The sequence below is a fragment of the Hoplias malabaricus genome, chromosome 4, assembly GCF_029633855.1.
Source record: "Hoplias malabaricus isolate fHopMal1 chromosome 4, fHopMal1.hap1, whole genome shotgun sequence".
Taxonomy (NCBI): Eukaryota; Metazoa; Chordata; class Actinopteri; order Characiformes; family Erythrinidae; genus Hoplias; species Hoplias malabaricus.
In genome coordinates this window covers 25,047,547-25,064,017 of record NC_089803.1, presented here as the reverse complement: position 1 = coordinate 25,064,017, position 16,471 = coordinate 25,047,547, and the positions used below count along the sequence as shown (strand labels likewise).

General features: G+C 39.4%; 1 protein-coding gene across 2 annotated transcripts in view; it reads left to right on the top strand.

Moving 5' to 3' along the window:
• Positions 1-1,633: 1,633 nt before the first annotated feature.
• The window catches only part of rassf7a (Ras association domain family member 7a), a 36,775-nt gene continuing 21,937 nt past the window's right edge, over positions 1,634-16,471 (top strand). Inside the window, exon 1 of one of the 2 annotated variants that reach the window (XM_066669767.1) lies at positions 1,634-1,741. The gene's annotated coding sequence lies outside the window, so the exon portion shown is untranslated. Of the gene's footprint in view, positions 1,742-15,472; positions 15,722-16,471 lie in introns of those variants that run through there. The other variant, XM_066669768.1, reaches the window with a different exon arrangement.

Below are 16,471 nucleotides of genomic sequence, written 5' to 3'. Positions count from 1 at the left end.
GATTTTGGTTACATAACATCACTACTTAAAACCAACAAATTATCAACGTCTATTGATGTTAGAATGGCAGGTTGAACTGACGTTAAAATCCAGACGTTTATCAGACGTTGGGATTTGGTCACCATACCTTACAGCTTAATGTTGGTAATTTACGTCAATTTGACATCAGGATGTGATGTTTGGAAGATGTTGGATTGTGGTTACATAACATCACAAATTAAAACCAACAAATTATCAACGTCTATTGATGTTAGAATGGCAGGTTGAACTGACGTTAAAATTCAGACGTTTATCAGACGTTGGGATTTGGTCACCATACCTTACAGCTTAATGTTGGTAATTTACGTCAATTTGACATCAGGATGTGATGTTTGGAAGATGTTGGATCTTGGTTACATAACATCACTTCTTAAAACCAACAAATTATCAACGTCTATTGATGTTAGAATGGCAGGTTGAACTGACGTTAAAATTCAGATGTTTATCAGACGTTGGGATTTGGTCACCGTACCTTACAGCTTAATGTTGGTAATTTACGTCAATTTGACATCAGGATGTGACGTTTGGAAGATGTTGGATTTTGGTTGCATAACATCACTACTTAAAACCAACAAATTATCAACGTCTATTGATGTTAGAATGGCAGGTTGAACTGACGTTAAAATCCAGACGTTAATCAGACGTTGGTATTTGGTCACCAAACCTTACAACTAAATGTTGGTATTTTACGTCTATTTGACATGAGGATATGACGTTTATTAGACGTTGGATTGTGGTTACATAATATCATGACTTAAAACTAACAAAATATCAGTGTCATATGTCGTCAGTTTCTTACGTCAGTTTAACATCGGTATTAGACGTTACCCTGACGTAAAATTTTGGTCATCCGACGTCACGACCAACATTCAACCACATATCAACGTCTTTTGACGTTGGTGGCCAGCTGGGTGTCTTTGAGAAGTTTGGTTTGTTCTCCCTGTGTCTGTGTGGGTTTCCTCCGGGTGCTCTGGTTTTCTCCCACAGCTCCAAAACACACTTGGTAGGTGGAGTAGCTAATCTGAAGTGTCCATAAGTGTGAGTAACTGTGCGTATATGTGTGTGTTGCCCTGCGAATGACTGGCTTCAGGATGTGTTCCTGCTCCAGGATGTGTTCCTGTCTTGTGCCCAGTGTTTCCGTGTAGGCTCCGGACCCACCATGACCCTGAACTGGATAAGCGGTTACAGATAATGAATGAATGAATGGATATAACCTTATCTTATTTGATAGAACTGCCCTAATGCTTTAAAAGTGGATGAAATATGACTACACCTCTATCTTCATTCAGTAAATGTGGATGCAGATCCCCTCATTTCCATCTACCCCTTCATCATTCACCTACAGCTCAAATGCCCTGCCCCATAAATTGTCTGGACTGATTCCTTAAGTCTGTGACGTAAGAAACCCTGGACAGTGCAGTTTCAAAGCAAAAATGTTCACCCATGGGGTTGACTGCTTATTTCACACGATTCATATAAACACAAACACACGGTCGTGTTAAGAAGGTAAAAAACGCGGTTTCTACTGTAGGGGTCTTAAACTTTTTAATAATTTTAAAGTGCCCCTTTAAGGTGAACCATGGCAACGGGGTAACGCGTTCGTGTATGCACGCACACACACACACACACACAAACTCTGATGTGGCAGCAGCGCGTCTCTCGTACCAGTGACTGCGGAGAGTAGAGAGACAGAGTGGAGCCGGTGAGTTTACTTCTGTAGTTTACCTCAGCTCGATTTACAACTTCTTATATCACGAACGCGCTCATATCTCCTCAGTCCAACTATTTACAGAACTCATCCACCTAAATATACAACGAATATTGTACTCGTTAGCTGAGTTGGCGTCTAAATCAAGTTTTTTTTTTCAGCGCCGTTGCTAACGTTAACTAGCATTATTTGAACCGAACCTCAGCGGTGAGCGGCAGGTTACGGCAATTCTCGCTAGAACACGATAAAGTGAAGCTTAAGGACGTCTGCACGAGTTTGAGGAGGGAAAAAGTCACTTTTAATAAGTAGCTTAATATATTTCAGTGCACTCCCTAAGCCACTTGTCTGTTCTTGTAGTCGTGAAGTGGTCAGGTCAGGTGCAGTGCGCCATACAAATACATTTTGAGAAATGAGAGAAAATGAAGAAAAACCTCATGTTTGTAACTGAATAAAATCAGTTTTTCACATTTTTTATTACTAAAGATTAAGCATTAACTGTTTTCTACTTCATGTCCCCGCAGGTAACAGCTGCAGCACTACTTTAAGTGATTTATTCTTTCCAGTAACACTCAGAGCTATTCCACTTGTTTGTAAGTTAGCTAAGAGATGTGTCTTGTTGCTTAGAGACAGGCACACAGTCCTCATCTGCAGAGAGAGATTTAATCTGTGCAACGACGAATTCCTCAGGGACAGCAGTATAGAGTACAATCCGGCATCTGTCTTTTACATTAAACACTGATATCTTTCTAACCTCAAAGCACACAGATATCAATCAGCAAACACCACCAAATGACAGTTTTGGCGTCTGCCTGAAAGAGTTTAAGCTGCACTATGCAATTAATTAATTCGAAGAATTTGCACTTCTTAGTCAAGTTATATATATATATATATATAGAGAGAGAGGGAGAGAGAGAGAGAGGAGAGAGAGAGAGGGGAGAGAGAGGGGAGAGAGGAGGGAGAGGAGGGAGAGAGAGAGAGAGGGGAGAGAGGAGAGAGAGAGAGAGGGGAGAGAGAGAGGGGAGAGAGAGAGAGGAGGGGAGAGAGAGAGAGGGGAGAGGAGAAAGAGAGAGAGAGAGAGAGAGAGAGAGCGATAGAGAGAAAAAGAGAGAGCGAGAGAAGAGAGAGAGAGTGCTATTCTATATATATGGGTGTGTGTGTGTGTTTGGGCCAAGTGAGGTGTCTTTACATGTTAATGCCACAAACACAACTTTTAAAAAGCTAGTCTTGGGCTGTTTATCTGAATAAACTGAGGCGTGTCGTGCAGTGATCAGTATAGTGCTGAGAGTTAGTAAATTGCTGGTGAGAGACTGCTGAATCTGGAAACATCAGAACCACAAACCCAGTCGTCCTTCATGGCGTAATTTCCCCTTGTTAAGGCAATATTATTGATGATATATGTCATAATTACAACAGCAGGTCTTGTGCTTTTAAGATTACACTCTTGCAAACTGCTGTTGCAATATAGAAAGTATTAATCCCTCGGCCCAACTAATGTGTGGGGGGAAAAAAAAAAAAGAAAAACATAATGATGCCAAAGGCTGTAGTGCTGTGGAACGATAATGACATTGGGAATGTTCTAGAAAATGCCTGATTCTTTTTGCAGGGCCCTAGCTAATGAGGAAATGAAGGAAATTTGAGACGTACTTTCAATGTTGGCTTTGCTCATTTATAATTTTCTGTGCTCTGCACATCTCACGCCACTCCTAATGAGCTTGTTAATCAGTTTTATTGGAATACCTGTCCTATAACGCCCTATTTCATGGCATTGTGTCTGGATGAATAGATCAACAAAATTGCAGTATGTGAGATAGCTTGAAGCACATACCTATGTTATGTAGCCCCAAAGTATTTGGTGTCATGTAGATTGGAAGTCTGAGAGTGAGTGATGAGCAGCGGTCAGTTTGACTTACAATGCTGCTAATGTTTGGTGTCATTTGCAGAACGCAGTCCACCTGTCTTTGGCTAGCAGTTTGGGCACTGTCATTAGTCTGATGTATGTGCCGATGATTGCCATAACAGCACTTCACTGTAAATAGCTGACAGCTTGTCTTCAGGTTTCCATGATCTTTTTCTGATGGTGATGCGTTGAGAGTGCCCATTTATGGATGCAATCTGTCTCTGATGTAGGCACAGCCATTAACAATGAGGTAGACTGGTGTTTGACTCTTAATCTACTACTCATCAAGACATATAGTGGCACATCGTAAAGTAGAAATAAGACATTTTCAACTATATAATAAACATAAGTGATTATCATTTTTAAATTTTCTAAAAAGTGCAACATGAAACAAAGAATCAGAATGCTTTGTTGTCCTTGAATGACCCAGTTTATGCTCCAAAGAGTGGCGATTATTAAAACAGGTTTAGGTCACAATCTCTGACACGTCCAGGTCACTAGAACAGCTGTTTCATAACGTGAAGAAGACTGATCAGAGAACGTGACTGATTGGTTCTTTAAAGCTTTCAGTGGTGCAGTGTTGTATATGAGCAAATCTGTTGGAGACATTTTAAAGAATGTATCAAGAAGCGGCATCATCTTGTTGTGATAGTCTGAACTTCCTGTGTGGAACTTCTTTGTATGTGTAGCCCATATCATGTCTCTTCATGAAAATATAAAACTCTAGCTTGTTTGACTTAATTAATCTGTCCTTTGAAGGCAGAAATGTAGGCTGAAATCTAATGGTGTCAGTCTCTGCCTCCTCCTCCAAAGAGTTTCACATTGACTCATTTGTCCAGCTGCTTGGTGAAAGAACAAAAAAGGCTTATGTACCAGCTGGAGATAGCACAAACTTATTCACGGACATCCCCCTTGCAATTTCTCACAGTGCTACAGAAGTGAACTTGGCATCAGTTCTGTATAGTGAGCCCTTTGTCCAATCCATCATAAATTTAGCTATGCTTTTAACTTGAGACGACACAATGCATTTCTTCTCAAGGCAATGAACTGTTCTCATAATTTTTCTATTGTTATTTATATCATATTTATATGATATAACCACACTAAACATATGATATATGATCACATTTATATCATAACCTGTTAATGTAGCTGTCTTTAAAAAATTACATGCTCTTCCTTGATTGGAATTCTTTGGCTGTAAATTAGTAGTATCTCTACTTTTTGCCCTTCCGGGGTGAATGATTCAAGGTATTCTTAATGCGAGTATAATATACACCTATTCCACAATTTACCAATACCACAAGGGTCAAACAACACAGCACTGTTCTCCCTCTTGTCTAAACGGCCCTCTTCAGAACAACTGGTTTCAGTGCCTGTTTCTTTAAAAGAGAATGAGCAGAAGCTCGGTTTTTTATAAATTTTCTCTCAATTCTCTTGTCTGTTGTAGTGTTACAGCATACTTAATCACTGCACGTACATTTCCCTGCTTGTTGTTTTTGTTTGCTCTCACATACACACTGGTCCACTCACATGTAAGATGCAGCACAAAATCAGAATGGCTTGTTTCATCCGATATTTTCAGGGGGCGGCACGGTGGCGCAGCAGGTAGTGTCGCAGTCACACAGCTCCAGGGGCCTGGAGGTTGTGGGTTCGATTCCCGCTCCGGGTGACTGTCTGTGAAGAGACAGTCTCTTCACAGAAGTTCTCCCCGTGTCTGCGTGGGTTTCCTCCCACAGTCCAAAAACACATGTTGCAGGTGGATTGGAGACTCAAAAGTGTCCATAGGTGTGAGTGAATGTGTGTGTTGCCCTGTGAAGGACTGGCGCCCCCTCCAGGGTGTATTCCCGCCTTGCACCCAATGATTCCAGGTAGGTTCTGGACCCACCGCGACCCTGAATTGGATAAGTGGTTACAGATAATGAATGAATCCCATATTTTCATGTGACCTCAAAAATGGGTTGTTTTACTATTTCATAGATTGTGGATTGGTAGGAATTCAGAACCCCCAATGAGTTCAGGCACGGACAACATAAACCACTCTAAGATCACAATCAACACCACAGACTGATGCAATCATCCTGAAAAATGTTTTGTCTGTCACTCCTAATGTCAATAGATATGATTTTTTTATGACATCACAAAAATAATGAATTTCAAATAAACTTGTTTCTAGTTATAATGATATGTTAAATAGAGTTTAAAAGATACGTTCTGAAACATTGTTTACATACTACAACTCTTTTATTCCAAAAAGGCAAAAAGTTGAGTTTACTTTGCTATGGATATTTTAACATTAAGGAAAAGTGAAAGTGGTGACAATGTTTCAAAGTAAGTTACATCATGATAAAGTTTTATGATCGTGCTCTGATTTGAAATGACTAAAGACTTTAATCTGATTACACTCCCAACATGACTTCTCATTGCTCAGTGCATAGTTAAGTCTGAGAGTTAAATGAAAACATATTGTAAACTCTTCTTCTGTTTCTGCTTTTTGCATCAAGCCCATGTAACACATTTAGCTCACAAACTAAACGGCAGTCTGTTTATGGAAAACACACTAGATTTTGGTGTGTTTTGAAAATGTCTAGCCTGGTTATTGCAGTGGTGAAGCCACTCCTCTAGACAGATTCAGCTCCAGATCAGAATACAGGTCAGGGTTAGGTTAACATGGATGTTCAAAGCAGCGAAGGGCCCCTAAACAGGCGTAAAGAAGACAATGAAGTTAGGGGCTTGGCATGGTGGGCTACTTCAGTTTGGTTTCTTTTGTAACTCTCCCAGGCCTTCATTCCTAACCCCCCCTTTTTTTGGGTACAGACTGAACAGCAGCCCTGCTGTCATGTGATTTTTTTTGTCTCAGCACAATTGGCAGTGTTTGTCATTGGCCGATTTCTTTGAAAGCGCTTCGGTCTCCCGGGGCAACAGCATGAGCAACACCACTTCACTTTTTCCCCCGCCTCTTATTTGTATTTCTCAGAATTAGTTTGTGCAGACTTTTAGGTGATCGTCACCTCATCGCACATGTGTTCTGCATCCTACAAAGTAAATCGAGGTGAGTGGATAGTTAACGCCAGTGTGAGAGTGGGAACGCTGCTTTTTTTATTGCTCCCATAATGGTAGGAGAATGATGGTTGAAGGTTTAGCTTTTATTTCTTGAGTAGCTGTTGAAAACGTTGCTCACTGTAATTAATGGAAAGTTTCTCTCTGTGTTACTGTGGAAACAGACTGAGTGAAGTGTTTTTACAGACGTAAAGGAGAAAACTAGAAATTTGTGTCCAATAAAAAGTAAGTGATGTGCAATGCAGAATGTTTTATTGCTGGAGATTTCATTGTACTGTTTAGTGTGGTTCATTTTACTTAATTCTGTGGGTTTTTTCTGGCTTTTGTGCTCTCTGGGCTGCCTTGTATGGTTTCCAGTGCCCATGTTAACTTTCAAGAGTACTATAATCTAATGTAATATTTTGTGATATTGTTGTTTGCCTCGTCTCCAAGTGGGACCTGTTTGTGTGGAGAAAAAAAATCTAAGAACAATGTGTGGAGTCCGTACATCTAGTAGTAGAACATCTGTTGACAAAATGACTGACTGAGTGCATTATGTGTGACCAAGCGATAATGGCTTTTACATATATGTGACCTCCATTGCACCAAAGCTAGCAGAGAGATTTAGCTGAGGAGACAAGAACAAATTTTACTGTTGAACTTTCTCTGCCCTAGTGGGAATATCTGTAAGTAATCCACAGTCCTTAACTTAGCAAATACACTGTAGGCTTGATCTTGTAAGATCCTTTGTTGTGGAATAAAAGTAGGTTTTTTAATCCAACTTGGGAGGTTCCAAACTACTAGGGATGAAATGATTGTTTGCTGTACTCTGATTTTTTTTAATTGGCTCTTAACTATCATCTGCTAGAAACAGTAAACCTCAAATGCATTTTATGAGAGCTGAGAACACACAAAACATCTTTTCCCAAGATTCTCACAAGGTTCCGCTTAAATGCATTACCTGGGCATTAATTTAAGAAGCTATACCATGAAGTATCTGCTCAGCCTTCCTAATCAGTTTAAGACAATGCTAGAGAAAACAAACATAAAAACGGTCAAGGCCCAAGGCTGTTCATTGGAGGAAGCTTGCTAAAAATAAGACTTTCCTGATGCAGACCGATTGCAGACATTACACTAGACTCTATGGTGACTTCAGCAGTTCTGTGGGAGATTCAGAATGTATCTACATATCAGACAATGTTGGAGCCAGCAACATATCAGTTGTTAAAAATAAAGAAGTCATTTCTGATTAAACCCTAAACCAAAGCTGAACGATCAGGAACAATGAAAGTTAATTGACATGATGTCATTCTTGGCAGATGGAGCAGGACTGAGGCCCCTGAGGGCCGTCCCTTTCAGGAAACCTCCCACTGGCCGTTATTTAAACTAACACTCTTTTACCTATTTGTTCTCTGTCATGCAGCAGTCTCTCAGCAAACTGAAGAAACACTAAAACATATTTTATTAGTTATTTGAATCCTGCAGCCAGATCATAACCAGAAGAGAGAAGAGAAGAGAGGAAGTAAAGTTTGTAATGGCCATGATAAAATATGTTAACTTTACACTATCACTCTGTCTGTCATCTTAGCTTTGAAGGGGGGTTAGGATGAAAGCTGCTAAAAGCACCTTTGTTCTGAATATCTGCTGTCTCTGTTTGTGTTTAAGTGAGAGAGAGAGAGTGTGAGAGAGAGAGAGAGGCAGACCGGCAGACCTGAGAGTGTGGGGTGGAAGTGCTTCAGCTTTAAAGAATGGGTTTCCATGCTTTTTGTTTCTCATGACCTCTGGCCTTCATGCACCTGACTGGACTCTTTTTATAACCACTGTGTGTCTGAAAGCCTTTTGTCACAAAGAATCAAGCACACAATCCACTCACAACACTATCTGCTCATTTCATGTAGACTCTGGAGGCCAGCGTTGGAAGTCTCATGTGTGTAGAATCTATGGTTGCATCAGACAAAATAATTAGAAATACTACAAATATTATAGTCGGGCAATATTGGACTGCAGTAGGGTCTGAATTATTTTGGCAGAATTTACTTTTCTAAGATGAGGTAGATACTTTGATTCAGTGAAACACACACACCCAACATCAGAAGCAAGTGAAGAGAAGGTGCATAAAAACATATTGTTGGTTGCAGTTATATCTATTGCATTTTTGATACAAAGAGATAGCATTCTTATTTTAAAAAGTGACATGAAAAATGATGTTTTAATTGCATGTTCATGTTAATTTGGGGATCATGGGCCGGTTTCACAAATCCCCTTAAGTATTCCCCTTAAGTATGACTTAAATAAGGCTTAATTTCTCCTTAGCTGAGGGATTTAATTAAGGGTGTTGCCCAGAATCCCTTAAAAGATTTCATTACGTAAGGAAATGTGTTAAGGGATTTGCTGTACTAACAGGTTTGTTAGAGGAGTAAAATTCTATTGTTTCCATGGAAACCATTGTTTACATGCACTCACTGTGATACCTGTTATCACCTCTGCTGTACCGGCTCACAAACTTCAGCAGATGGGCGAGGGAGTTTGAAACTCGGTGAATGATGTGGCACACTGTTGACTTGTGGACATGAACTACCTCACCTATTACTGACTGGAAGGATCCCATAGCATAAAATCAGAGAGCACTCATTAACTGCATCGCAGCAGGAAGAACACAGCTGCGGAAAGTAGCGTGATCCAACTCACGACGCTTAAACAAATCATGGATCGACCGCCGTTCAAATCTATAACTTAAAATCAACTACTCATCATTAAGCGTGTCCAGTGGGTTCTCCCAGATGCGGAACACTCCTCGGGATACGTTCATTTATCGCCATAAACTCAGCGAAATTTCTAAATACTTAGAAAATGAGAACAGAAAAGAACAAGAACCAGGCAAATATAGTTACAAACCAGAGCTTCTGCTCCTTGCTCCTCACTCCTGAGCTCTACTGCACTGAGCTGTGGCTTGTTCTCAGTTACAGAAACAGGTACTGAAACCGGTCTTTGTGAACAGGGCTCTTTAGACAGCGAAAGAGCTGCACTGTGTTGTTTCATCCTAGTGGTATTTTGACCAAACCTGGTGTTAAATTGTGCAAAAGGCCTGAATATGTAAATGACTGTCCTCCTAAGCGTTTTTCCTCTTCTGCTTTAGCAGTTTCATGGGCTGGAGTGCTTCTATCTTTATTACATCTGACTAAAATATTTACGTTACATGCCTTTGTGCACTCAGCTACAGTCACCCACAGAGCATGCGAAAAATTAGTAGCATCAAAAAAAGCATTTGAATCTTAAATTGCATACTGTTCTGACCTCTTGTTTAAATAAATGTGTGTGCAGGGATAGAGGCTAAGTGTTGACATGACTGAGCATGGGTGGTGTTTACTGTCTCCTCTTGCTCCTCTATTTATCTTCTGGTGCCCTCCGTTTGACCTGGGCCAGTGCACCGCTGAGAACGATGAAAGGCGCCTGACCGTGACTGGCCACTGAAACATTCCAGTCTTTCTTCATTGTCTTCTCCAGTGTCTTTTACCTAACTGAATTTGCTTCTGTATTTAACATCACCTTATTGAATTACTGACTGATAATATTATTTTAAAACCTCAGCCAGGAATATGTACTCAGCAGTGGGTGGTATTGATGGCTCCAAAGCATTGGATAATATTATCTATGGGAAATGCAAAATGTTATGGACTCTTACCGTATTAAGGGTGGTTATGTATCGGCCTATCCTCAGGGTTATGTAAATTCCTTCAAGGTAGTGTGCAGAAGGTATATTGCAGTTTGACTACACAGACAGATTCTTCTCATGCTGTTATTTTGTGATTAATTAGATTATTTTTAATTCGATTTATGGTTCCACTGACCACTGGTTGCTAGGAAACCACTTTCTTTACAATGTGGCTGACTCTCACTTCTGCTTTAACAGAACTTTAACTACTTGAACTGCTTTAAAAACAGAAGTACTTCTATAAGGTAATATTTTTCATCTACAGCTCTTTTGAGGAGATTCAGAAGGAGTGTGACAGCAGGTCTGCATCATTTTCTGAACTTATCAGTAACCTTAAAGGGGATTTATTAAAAAGAAATAAAAAAAGCGCATTGTCAGTGCATTAACACATTAATAGATATCTGGAACATACCAACCCACACAGTGTGAAGTAAAACAACTTTTGTAGTCTTTTGTAGTCTTCCTATATCAGAAGACTTCTCATCATTGTTTCTGATTTTGTGTTGTGTTTTGCATGACGCGCAGATAGTTTAGAATAGTTCTTCCTCATTTCCTGCATCTGTTCCTATCACAGTGCTGGAGCTATGTTTACATAAGAGCACAAGTATGAGGTTAAACAGGTGAGAAATAAGAGTACTGATTAAAGTACTGACAGAAAAATGAGAACTGAGATGAAAGAGCCAAGCAAATGGCTTCTGCTTCTCGTTGCTCACTGCTGGACTCTCGTGCTGAACTGAGCTGTGGCTCATTCTCATTTAAAGACGGGGGAGAATGATGCTGTGCTGTTTGATCCTTGTGGTATTTAGCAAAGACATTGGACTAAAAATGGCTGGCACAGAATGACATTTAATCTGTCATATCAGTTTGAGCCACACATATTATATGAGAGTTCTGTGGCTTGAATGTATGGCACACTTAAATGTATTGTAGTATTATGTTGTTCTTCATACATCATTTGTTCTTTCTGTAAAAGACGTGTTCTCTGTTTACATTAATCCGAACCATCTGGTTCCATGTCAGAAAGGAAAAATTATGATCAATAACTTTATCCTAACAAATGTATATTTATATTTAAGAAAGTGTTGGTGCTATTATTGGCTTATGAAAAGTACCACGTTTTCTAAAGAGAGCATGCAAAGCGTACGTAGAACTGTACCTAGTACCACGTCTTGGAAATTGCTTCTGAGTTAATTTCTTTGGCTTTGGTTGTGTGCTTTAAAAAGACTGTATCCTCCTGCCAAGGGTTGACCTTTTATTGTGGTCTAAGTGAGCCAGGCTGAATTTCACGACATTGTTTTGTTTTGGGACGAAGAATGTGCACTTTGTTCTAAACGAGCACACAGTGTAACCGGTGATACAGCGCAGTGTTATCATACTGACCATAATGACAGTGTGAATCTATATTTAACTTCTCTGAGTATAAACAGCAATCAGGCATCACTACCTTGTTTTCTTCCTTCCTCACATCATGCGAAAGTGATGTCAACAAAAGCAGGAACGCTATGATCCCACGCTCACGTTGCTCAACACCTGGGCTATTCTTAGAAACCCATGGTTTTGAAAAGGATGAATTTTAGATCTTTTTGAGCTGTTATCTGGCCCTGAATGTTTGAAACTTCTTCAGCAATCATCCCTGTTAAGCTTTGTACTCATAAAACTGTTTTCAGACAAGTTCCTTTTTTACAGCTCTGATCACTCACCTAAATTTCATACACCCGACTGAGCTTACCTGTAATTTCCACCACTTTGCTGTAAAATGTGGTTTAAATGTGCACCTGTACACTCCGGATGTATGTAGCCCAGAGAAAGTGTGTGTTTTCATTGAAGAGTTAAATTTGTGGTCAAGTTTGAACAGGTAGGGTTTAACGGCACACCCCTTTTCTGGCACCTGCTCCATCCACTGCAGTGCTGAGATTTCCATTTCAATAGTGGACGCTATAGACGAGCTATTTGTTCTTTGATGTTCCTTGTTCTGCAAACACTGTCTATTGCCAAGAAAGAAATTACAGCGCTCCTGTTCTTAATGCCTTTGTTTACTCTAAGGTCATTGAAGGAAAGTAGGTACGAAGAGCTCTCATAGATACTGAGCCTTGTGACATGAATGGGTTTACCTTTGACTCTGCAGTCTGCTTCCGCTGGTTTGTTTTGAACATCAGGGTGGTCCTCATAAAAGTCTGCTCTTTACAATAACCTTAGCTGTAAAGGTATGTTTATAGTTTAAATATGGGATAAATCTAGGGGTGCATTCATCTATTGGCAGTTGTAGGTTGACACTCATCTGAATAACTTAATCCTCTTGTCAGTTGCTGGCCAAGTATCAGCAAATGAATGTCCTACTTTGGCTAGTTTAAACAATCTGCCAGTTCCAATATGAATTCTTCAATAAGAATTGGGAGATAGACTAACACAGGTACAACATTGCGATATTAGTTAGGCTAATACGTACCTGTAAACGAATTAATTTAGTCCTTGGAATGGGCTTAAAGATTTGAAATATATGAGTTGCTAGATTAGCAAGATTTGAATAGTGACATAGATTGTTAAATTTTTCTGAAATCCCTATTATTTACCATACATCATTATCCAAACTGTATCTTATCCCAGTATCACCTAGCTGGGGGGTCCAGAATGTTCCAGTGGGGGACGGGTGGAGGTTAAAGGAGCACCCCCTACCCCCAAAGAATGCCTGGAAGCCAGCCATGAAATGTAAAGAAGGATAAACAAGGGGTGATTTCACACTGACTGGCTATTTTTTCATATTATTGCTGTTGAGCTATTGTTGATGAACCCTTTTTTAACAAATAAGCTTAACACTTTTAGACACCTCTACAGCTCTGTCATGTTTACAAAGCTAGTTTGATTATGAATTAATTATTTCCCATAAGCATCACAAATGTCACTCTCCTTTTCTTTAGTCTCTAGAGACTATGTTTGGGTGTTTTAGTACTAAGAATTTTATTTTTAGTGTTTTGGGCCTGGTGGGGAAAAGTCAGAGTATGTGACTCATGCCTAAACCCAGAAATGTGTCAAAAGCTCTTCACACTATGATGCCTCAGGGAATTTGCTGTATATACGACCATGAGCAGACAGTAGTGCTTAATAGTCCTTATTAGTCTTTCTGCTGTAGGCTAGGCAAAAGTGGAGTATATGGAATAAGTCGAGTACATTCCTTGTATAATGTTACATCTGTCTACATTTAATTAGCTTGTTCTTTACTTTTCTCAGTCCTTCTCAGGATAAATAGGAGAAAACTGAGCTCTGTTCTTCCTTTAGATAAAAAGGTTTGTTGCTAAAAGGGCCATTATTTAGAAAGGGAAATTGAACTAGAATACTGAAACTGATCCTATGAAATGGGCTTTAGTTTTATTATGCAACATTATGACTGGTTTGATCACGATGCTGCTGTCTGAGTTTTAGTTTGTTGAGCTTCAGAATGCAGGTGGAGATGCATCATTGCAATAAGGTCCATCACAGATAGATTACTGTGTGTGTGTGTGTGTAAGGATACATTTTAATTGAAAACACCTTTTCTTTTGTTCAGTTTTCTTTGATTTTATCTGTCACTATAGACTGTCTCTGTGTGAGTTTGCGTGTGTGTGCACAGGCTTGTGTTGCAGTTTTAAGGGGTGTGTGCTGATGTCCAGATGTTTGTATCTTCCTGGCTGTCCAGTCTGTTTGAGTATAATCGTTGTGATGAGGTCCATGTGTTTTACATCTGTTTAAATATTAAACTCGTCACTATGGTATCTAGTTTCAGCTCAGCCTAAAGGCTCAGATTTCTGTCTATTTTGTTTTTCAATGTGGGGCACTCCCTTCTGAAAGTCATTAGGCTGACCCTGAATTAATAGCAATAATTAGCATAAGAGTGGGCAACCATTTCTTCATTTATGAAACTCAGAGAGGGACTGAAAGAGTCGGAGTGTGTGTGAGTGTGAGTGAGAGAGAGGGATAGAATCAATGAGAATGAGTCTGCTGTTTGCATAGTCATTTGAGCATATGAAAGAGGAACATCCAGAGCAAGCCTCTAGTTTCACTCTGACAGGCCATTCAGTCTCTCTCCAGCTAGAAGAATAACATGATGGATCTTTATAGATGTATTTAATGAGTGATAAAGTGAAGTGTTCATCTGAATTATGCCAGTTGTTGCTGTTGTAATAACGCCTCACACAATCAAAAACACAATATACACAGTGCACCAACTGTAAGCATAGAGTACAGCACATACATACGTCATATGAGTCTATGTACCAAAGTAAATTAGAGTGATAAAACAGAACACAGCTTAGCATCTACATATTGGCAATTATATTTTTCATATGTTTGAAAGGAAACAAAAGTATGAAATACTATGTAAAGACCTATGCTGAGATCAGAACCATTCTGTTTTTTTAAAGAAGTTTGATGCAATTTGGTTTCATTGGTATTCTCCAAGTAGCTTTGTGAGGAGCCACCCGAGATGCTTGTCTACAAACAAAGACTGTACTATTGCTTAAATACCTTTGTTGACTTTAGTTCTTCATGTTTGTATACATTTTCGACATTGACACTGAAATACTAATTCTGGAAATGATTAAGTACTTGTGCATCAGTTTTCCAAAGCATACGTTTCTTTAGATTAAAGAAGTGCCTATTCATTTAGGTGTGTTTCCAAAGTTTTTACTAGCAGTGTAAGCATAACAAACTAAGAAAAGTGCCCAATGCTGCAACATGATCTGACTTCAAATGTTGTTAGACCCAATAAAAAATGTAAATGTAGGATGTGTATTTTTCCCCCACCATTCTCATTTTTCATCCTTTTATATTTGTTAATCATGAATTTTTTTTATGTCAGTGCTAAAGGGCAAAGTCATATTAAACATGATAAAAAAACTTACAAATATTTGCTATGAGGTGACAAGTTCTGAAATCTGAAAAAGGGTAAGAGAGAGAAGAAATAAAGACAGGACACAGAAACTAAGAAAGACACTCCTACTACCTGGAGAGGGGGAGGTGCTGTCAGCAGAGCTTAGAAAGAGAGAGAGAGAGAGAGAGACAGAGGGAGAGAGGGAGGGGTAAACAGCTTCAGATGTGAGTGGGAAGTGCTGTCAGAAACACAGGAGGGCTGCATTCCTCACAAGCTTTTAGAGCCGCTAACCGCTAGCAGCTCTTCTTAAAGTCTACCACAGCACAGCTGCCACAAACACACACACCTTTATGGGACTTTAGCCTACAGCAATCTGTCTTCCACCCGTCTGTCTGCACGGGGGAAGCAGCTTCGGAACCTGAGGATTTATCCGAGACACAATCGTATTGAAAACTGAAAGTATTGAAACATATTCAGTGTAAGGTAAGAGACAGACTGAGAGAACGTGTTTGCAGGTATGTGTGTGCTTTTTGGTGAAGTGTTCTCTTTTCGTATTTGTCACTGTAGCTTTAAATCAACCTGTTGGTGTAGAGTGTCTGCTGCTGTATGTTGCAGTGTGAGCCGGCAGATTAAAACTCATTCTCTCATTCTGCATTAGTTCTGCACTGCTATGATTTATCGTACATACTCGTGTAACAACATTTGTGTCACAAAACAGTATTTGTATTTTTAGCTGCATCACTACACAGCTGTTTAACTCATTTTTTTTGTGTGAGGTTTGCTCTGTGTTGAAATGAACAATGCAGGACAAAATACAGTAAAATTAAAAACAAAAATATGTAGTGCCTATGAAAATTGCTGTAACGTTTGCCAGACATTCTTTTAATACAGAGAAGCAGTAACAAAATTATTTAAACTTATTATAAGTATTAATTTATTTATGCTAACAGTAGCATCAAGTGGAAATGTGATATATTTGGAAAATATTTCATATTTATTTTTACCAAAACAGTGTACCATGGCTCTGCTGTGCATCTCATTTTCCCACAGCTGGCCCTGTGATGAGGAACTTAGGTTACAGGCTGAGATAAAGCTTAGTTTATGGCACAGAAGGAAGATGGATATATGATCATAGTTGTCCAGGTTACAGTTCTTTGTCCATTGAAACAGCTGGTTTCTCATGGGTTCTTTATCAGTCAGCAGCTGCCAATACTGTTAAAGGAGATTATTAAT